Here is a 7,098-nt window from a genome sequence, read left to right as displayed (position 1 = left end):
TTATTTTTGGTGGCATTTGAAAGAAAATATAAATATTCAACAAGACTTTTATGTCTTTCCCTTGGGACTTGCTAACTGTTTCCCCATGGCAATGAACTCCAGTTTTGAGTATTTTGAGTTATGAGCAATGCTCTTGGCTGTGAATCCATCTTTCCAGCTCTTTCAGAAGGAAACCTCTTGTCTAGATAGAAAGGCCCAAGTAGCTTGTACACACCGAGGAGGCAGCTTTGCAATAACCTATGGGACAGCCCCATCAGTGCTGTTGCTTCTCACCACATCTGCTGACAGAGGATGACCTGGGTCCACAGGGTGCATCCTGGCTTCAAAATTCAATGCAACATTTTGATGCAAGGTGGGAGATGGCCAAACACTCTTCCTTATTTACCCCTGACTTGAAAGCACCCACTCATTTACAGGGCAGCAAGTCCCAGCACCTGAACATGCATTGTACAGACTCTATGTGGACAATACCAGCATGGAGTGTGTCTGGACATCCCCTTCAGTCTCTGTGGTTGACGTGAGCTTGCCCTTTGGAGATCTGCCCCTTGGGAGCACCAGGAGAGCCAAGGTCTTGCAGGATGTGTCTGAGCGAAGCAGACAAGTGCCCTGATCTTGGGTCCTGAGGACGTGCCAGGTGATGGCTTCTCTTCACAGGGAAATATCTCAGAAAAGCCTCTGGGGCTGGAGGAAGGCCATCACACTCGATGCTCCTTGGAAGGGGAAGCTGGGCGTGCGGGTGCTGTGCCAGGGGATGCCAGCATACCTACCCCACCAGCTCCTTCACCAGTTTGGAGCAGCAGGTGTAGCATTAGCCTGACATGCTATTGCCTAGCAACTGCTGGTGTTGCAGATAAATCCCCTCACCGGTGTCACCACCGACCTGATGCTGATGTCCCAATCCTCTGGCAGGGCCCACTGGGGCCGTTGCTGGAGTTAGAGGAGATATATTGCCCTCCAGGTTCATATCTGGAGGCTGAATGGTCACATGGTGAGATCACAGGGTCTGCAGATGTGTTGTGTCTGGAGTGACCCAAGAGCACATTGGGGCTCTCCTGTCTTGTCCTGGCTGGGTACCAAGCATGTCCTCATTCTCTGAGCCTTGTCTGGAGAGTTTTTTTGGGGATACCACCCCACTTAGGCACCTTCCCAGCACATTTCCTTTGCCCAGCCTACTGCACTTACCTTTAAATCCCTGCTGTGGGCATGCAGCAGGCAGGCAGACTTGAAGAGCTCCTTGCCCCTGGTTATCTGTTGCAGTGTCCCAAGGAGAAGTGCCCTGATTTGGCCCTCACCCTTAGGGTGGGCAGCTGGCAGAGGGTGAGGGACCGCTGGGAGAGTCCAGCTGACCCTTCTCAGCCAGCCCAGACACACGCCAGCTCTGCAGGGAGTGGAGCTGCACGCTTGCCAGGGGTCCCCATGCAGCGGCACATGCAGAAGGGGAAGACTTGGCACAGGGTACCTGGGGAAAGAGAGGGGAGCTTTTCTGGGACCCTTGGGCACCCTGCCCGCAGTGTATCTTCTTTGGAGTGCCTGATGAGGATTTCGCCCACCCCAGAGTCCAGACTTCAAAAGTAAAAGACCATCCAGCTTCTCTGTCCATTTCAGGCACTGTAGCCTTATTTCCCATCCCCTCTAACCCCTCAAGCCCAGCTCAGTGCTTTGGTAGTTCAGCTCAGACATCAGAGAATGATGCCAGCTCCTGGATATCTGCTTCCTCCACACCTCTGATGTCCCCTATCTTTCCTGCACCTAACCAGGAGGTATTAGTGCCAATGCCAGTGCCAAGCTGAGTGGGGCTGAACAGGCAGCTGGCAACTGCAGCATCCGCCTGTTCTGGTGAAGAGGGTGACCGCAGCTTGGGGCCACCATCTCTGCAGGGAGAGCCAAAACAGCTACAGCCACCGCACTGAGCCCAGGAACCTCCTGGGATCCCACGGACCCAACCCCTCTTCACTGGTGCCAGCCCCACACAAAATCATCCAGTTGCCTAGGACGGATACTGTGAGAGCCTTGGGCAGCACCTGGGGAATGCTCCCCTATGCCTGACCAAGGAGGAGGACGTACCCCATCCCTTGTCGCCTACCCCAGCCCCCAGGGATGTGTTAGCATCTGTTAGCACAGGCCTTCTGGCTGTTTCCTTGTGGCCACAGAACGAGAGGAAGGAGGGTGAGTTATGGCCTGTTAAAAGTGCTTTCCCAGGTGCTGATGTGGAACACCTGTGGAGAGGGAACAGGGATGCTGCAGGGAGGAATGGCTCAGTGGATGGGGACAGTAAATTACCTAGGCACAGATCTGTGTAGCCTAGTTTCAGCTGTGTGCAAGGAAAACAAGCCAGTCCTTCCTTCTTGCAGCACTGGCCTGTGGAGAGAGGACTGGTTGGGTAGAGGATGGATGGCTCTTGTTTCTGCCTTCGGGGGTTATATGGCTGAGGCTAATGGGGCAGACTTGGCAGGACAAAGGCTTTCCTGGTATTGGGCTGGGTGCTGCCCACCTGGGCTGGTGCAGACTGCTGGTATTGGGTTCACTTCAGGTCTTGCACACCCAACTTGAGGCATCTCAGCATCAGAGCCTTGGGCCAGACCTTGAGCCAGCCATGAGTCCCATGGAAGACCCATCCCACCATCCAACCTCCTTTGCCCCTTGGGTGGCAAAGACCCTCGCTCGAGGCTACGTGTCCCACTGATGTCGTTCCCAGGCAGATTCCAGCTCCATGCCGTGGCTCTCCAGCTTGCCACCCTGACACTGGAAGCCAGGTCCCCTGGCCACCCCTGGCAGCCAAAGGAGCCTCTCCTGGCCTGTGCTCCCAGTGTGCTGGCACTAGCCAGGGACCGGTGTTTACCCCAGACAGGCTCACCCCCAGGGAATCCTCTGCCTCCCTTGCTCTGGGGCTGGTGAGGGCCCCCATTCCTCACTGGTCTCTCCTGTGAAGGTGAAAGAGCCAGTGTTGTTTACAGTCGCTGGTAAAGGAAGTGACACAGCAGCGGCGCTTCCAAAAACACGTAATTTGAGATATTAAAAAATTATCATCTCTTTAAAGCAATTTGCTTCCCTGGAAAGCCCCTGCAGTTACGGTATTGTTTCTTCCCTACCCTTGTTAATTTATGGGAGATATTATAATTCATCAGAAAGACAGAAGCAGGACAGCCATGGTTATAATTTTTAATTCCGTCTTTAATTAACACTGGTGATGGGCGGCCCAGCTGTGGCACTGCCAGGAGCTGCCACACAGTAAATTCCTACCTAAGATACTCACTTGAGTGACCATGGAGATTAGGGCTTTATTAATACGAATGAAGTTGCACTATGTTCAATTGAGTGTGGAAATGAACTTAATCGTGCTCAATGCTTGTCCAATCAGTGCCAAAACTGCTGGACAAAGTCTCATTCTTGCCAAGTTTTCCTGTGGTCAGAGGATGAAGATGGAGGCTGTCCAAATTTTGGGCATCTCTGAGATGAGCTAAGCCTGTTCTGGGTGCAGAGTATCAAACAGGGACCTGTGGCTCCAGCTGCCCACTCGAACGTCCCTAGGTGATGAGGGTCCATGGGAATGGTCCTGCTCACAACCTGGCCAGCGCAAAGCAGACCTGTTGCCTCTAGGTCCTTCCACTTTGGGCCAGCTGGCAGAACGTGGCCATGGAGCCTCGCCTGGTTGCGCTGGGGGTGGTCAAGGGAGGGCACAGCAGCAGTAAGAATGAACAGCCATCAGAAGCTATGCAGAGAATGAGCTGTACTAATTCCCAACTCTGGTGGCAGGGACCTGCACGTGCTGCCTTGGGGGAGGAGGTGCATGGGGCTGCATGTCCCTGATCTGTACCCACCCAAGAGTCCCACCTGGCAGATGCCCACAGTCATGGCTGGGATCAGGAGCTCACTGCCCCCCACCTTGGATCCGACACCACAGTGCATGCCCTGGACAAGTGAAAGGGAGCAGGGGACTGGGACACGACACTGACCTCTCTTCTGGAGGGTGCCATGGGGATGCTGCACCCTAGAACTCTGCAACCCATTGCAGAACTGCTGTGGAACCAGCTGTGCTCCAGCAACACCCACATGGCTGACCTGCACTCCGTCCCCCACCTGGCACCTGTTTCTGGGAGAAGATGTCCTGCTCCTTTGGCTGACCCGTGCCTCTGCATCTCACTTGGGGCTCCCAGTCGCAGGCAGCAGCCTGAGCTGGAACTTCTAACACCCAGCTGGTTGTTGGCAGGCACAGTAAAGGCTGTGCCTTGTACTCACTGTTGATGGGACAGGACGTCCTGGATGATGGAGGCCACCCAGCCCATCGGCAGCTTACAGGCAAGATCAGGGAGAGCTGCTTGGAGCGGGGCACCCTGGAGTGCTCCTGCGCCCAAGGCGGAGAGCTCAGCAGGAGAGACCGCCCTCTTCCACACCTCACAGGTCTGCGGCCCGGTGGCGGATGCGCGCTGCCAAACAGAGGCGGCTTACGTCAAACACAGCTCAGCTGTGCCATCAGTTACGCGCAGCCTTGGGAGCGCGCGGAGGTTGCCGGCACCGGCAGAGCTGCGTGCCTGGGAGCAGGTGCACGGTTCAGCAGCAGCTGGAGCAGGACCGGCTCCCCCATTCCCGCCGCGGTGCGCTGGGCCAGGCGACGCGCACCCCGTAGTGCGCGGCCCCCGGGCCTGCGCGCCTTGCAAGAACCGCGCAGGAACCGGCCAGAGCCGCAGGACAGAGCGGCCGGGGGCGGCTCTGCCGCACCGCAGCCCCGCGCGCCAGGCGCGTGCCCCGGCGGCCCCTTCCCTCCCGCTGGCTCTGCCGCGGGGCCGCGCGACCCGCCCGTGCCGGCCGCTCCCGGAGCTGCGGCACGCGCACCTGCCGCCTGCACGCGGGCACCGGGCTGCCAGACACGCGCGTCCGCCCGCACACCGGCGGCGCGGGCCGCTCGTGCGCCTGCACTAGGCCACGCCCCGCTCGCGCGCACCCAGGCCGCGCGTGCACGCGGGCAGACGCTTGCCCGTGCGGACAGCCACAGACGCACGCGCTTGCGGGCGCCCGCCCCTGTGCGAACACGGACGCGCGTGCGGGAGCTCGCGGAGGCGCGCGCCCGCGTGTGCTTTGCGCGCGGGGCAGTCCGGGGCGGGGCGGGAGCCGGGGCGGGACGGGAGCCGGGGCGGGAGTCTGGGCGGGGCGGGAGTCGGGGCGGGGCCGGGGCGGCCCGGGGCGGGGCGGGAGTCGGGGCGGGGCGGGAGCCGGGCTCCAGCGCGGCAGCAGCCGCTGGGTGGCAGCAAGTCCTCGGCGCTGGGCCGCCGGCACCGGGCGGGGGGTGCCGCGCAGAGCGGCGGCGGGGCTGGGGCGCCCATGGGTAGCAGGCGAGGGGCCGTGCTCCCGGCGGGCTCCGGGGGCGGGCGGGGGGAGCAGGGCCCCCCTGTGGTACGGCGCGGCGGGAGCCAGGGTGCCCTTAGCCGGTCCGGGGAGGCCTTAACGCAAAGGATGACTACTGGGGGGAAACAAAGCGGGGGGGGCAGCCTCGACGCCGGGGCAGATGCTGCTGCAGAGAGCCCTGCAGCGTGGGCACGGCACCAGCCCGCACACATCCGAGCGGTAAAGGCACCGTAGAGTGAATGATGCCCCTGTTTGGCCCATAACACAGCCCCTTGAGCCTTTGAATTACTGTAGACAATGGAAGCACACTGGCTGCAGGCCCTGTGGTGACTGCTTCTATAAACACAGTGAGAACAGCCCTTAAAAGAATACATTTTGAGAAATTCTGCAGCAAATGGCTTCTGATCATAACAATATACCTTGCACAGAAGTGTGCATTTGCACAGGTGTCAGCCTGACACCTGGACCCAATCTCAGGCATTTCACACCGCTCTGGCGCTTTTGGACTTTGCAAGAGAAAGGCCTGTTGGGTGCAGAGACGCAGGTGAACACAGAGCTCCTCTGGAAACTTTTCTAGTGGCTGCAGGGTGCCGCTCTTTTGGTTGCAGAGGAGGCAAAACCCAGAGGGCTTCGGCTTGAGAAGGTGAAGTTTGCAAGCATCTTTGCATCCAATGAAATATCCCAGAGGTGGTTCTGGGGATTAGCTCCATGGTACAGCATGTGAGGGGAGGGGCAAGGGGAGAACAGACTACTGAGCATGCACAGGCAGAGGGAGATTTAAGACCTGCAACACTGCCAACTTTCCCCAGACCCAGCAGGGAAAGAAGAGTTTGGAGACCACACAGGGCAATTGGAGCCAAGGGCCACGAGGACTAGGAGCAGCTAGGGCAGCATGACATGGTTCATTCATTCTGGCCACTTGTTTCCATGTTTCTGAGGTGACAAAATCATTGCGCAGGGAGGTGGTGTGAGGGGAAATCCAGGAGGGAGGAGCAGTTTGAGCCGCAGAGCCTGATGCCGGTACAGCTTTACAAGGAGCCTCATGTTCCCAGAAGGATTTCCAATCCCACTTGGGTGCAGATAGATGCTTTGGCAGTATTCCTCTGGGGATGTCTCTAAGTCTCAGACACAAATTAATGGGCTGTCATGAACTGAATGCAAGTCTGAATGGATTAGAGAAAGCTGCGGAGAATGTCACCTTTAACAGCTCACGTGCAAACCAGGTGCCTGAGTGGCCAAGGGAAGGTGAGGTGGGCGGGTGAGAGAACCGGCGTGGTCCAACCCGGCTGTAGCTGTGCAGGATTCACAAATGCCCCCAAAATGCTGATGAAGTAACTGGGGCCCCGGCAATACTGTCACATCAGTAGCAGTATTGGGGACTAATGTTTCCAGTGCAAAATAAGCCAGGTAGCGACAGGATGTGCTGTGAATGGGCCACTGTTTAAACAGCTGGGAATTGCTTGCCAGAAAGCTGGGGCAGAGCAAAAAAATAAGCAGCATAGATAGTTTACGAATGAGATAAAATAAAAATTTTTTATAAGTTTAATATAATTAAGGTAAATTAGCCATTACATAATGGTGAGACATGCACATTTAACAACACCCTTTGGGCCTGTCTTATGTGTGTGGCCTTTATGAGTAAGAGCTGCTGGGATCACATCTGCAGCACAGGCGGGTGCAGGGAGGCGGGGAACAGGGGGGAGCGCTCGCACGGAAACCTGTGGGGCTTATGTTCCTGAGCATGGTCTTTCTTGTTCA

At 57.5% G+C, this 7,098-nt stretch overlaps 1 long non-coding RNA gene across 1 annotated transcript; it reads right to left on the bottom strand.

Moving 5' to 3' along the window:
* Positions 1-3,150: 3,150 nt before the first annotated feature.
* Positions 3,151-4,829, bottom strand: LOC119157378. Its single transcript, XR_005107508.1, has 2 exons — positions 4,237-4,829; positions 3,151-3,654 (listed from the first exon to the last, which is right to left on the bottom strand). It is a non-coding gene; the product is annotated as an uncharacterized LOC119157378 (long non-coding RNA).
* Between the last annotated feature and the right edge of the window lie 2,269 nt (positions 4,830-7,098).

The sequence above is a fragment of the Falco rusticolus genome, chromosome 14 (genome assembly GCF_015220075.1).
Source record: "Falco rusticolus isolate bFalRus1 chromosome 14, bFalRus1.pri, whole genome shotgun sequence".
Taxonomy (NCBI): Eukaryota; Metazoa; Chordata; class Aves; order Falconiformes; family Falconidae; genus Falco; species Falco rusticolus.
This window is presented reverse-complemented; position numbering and strand designations above follow the sequence as displayed.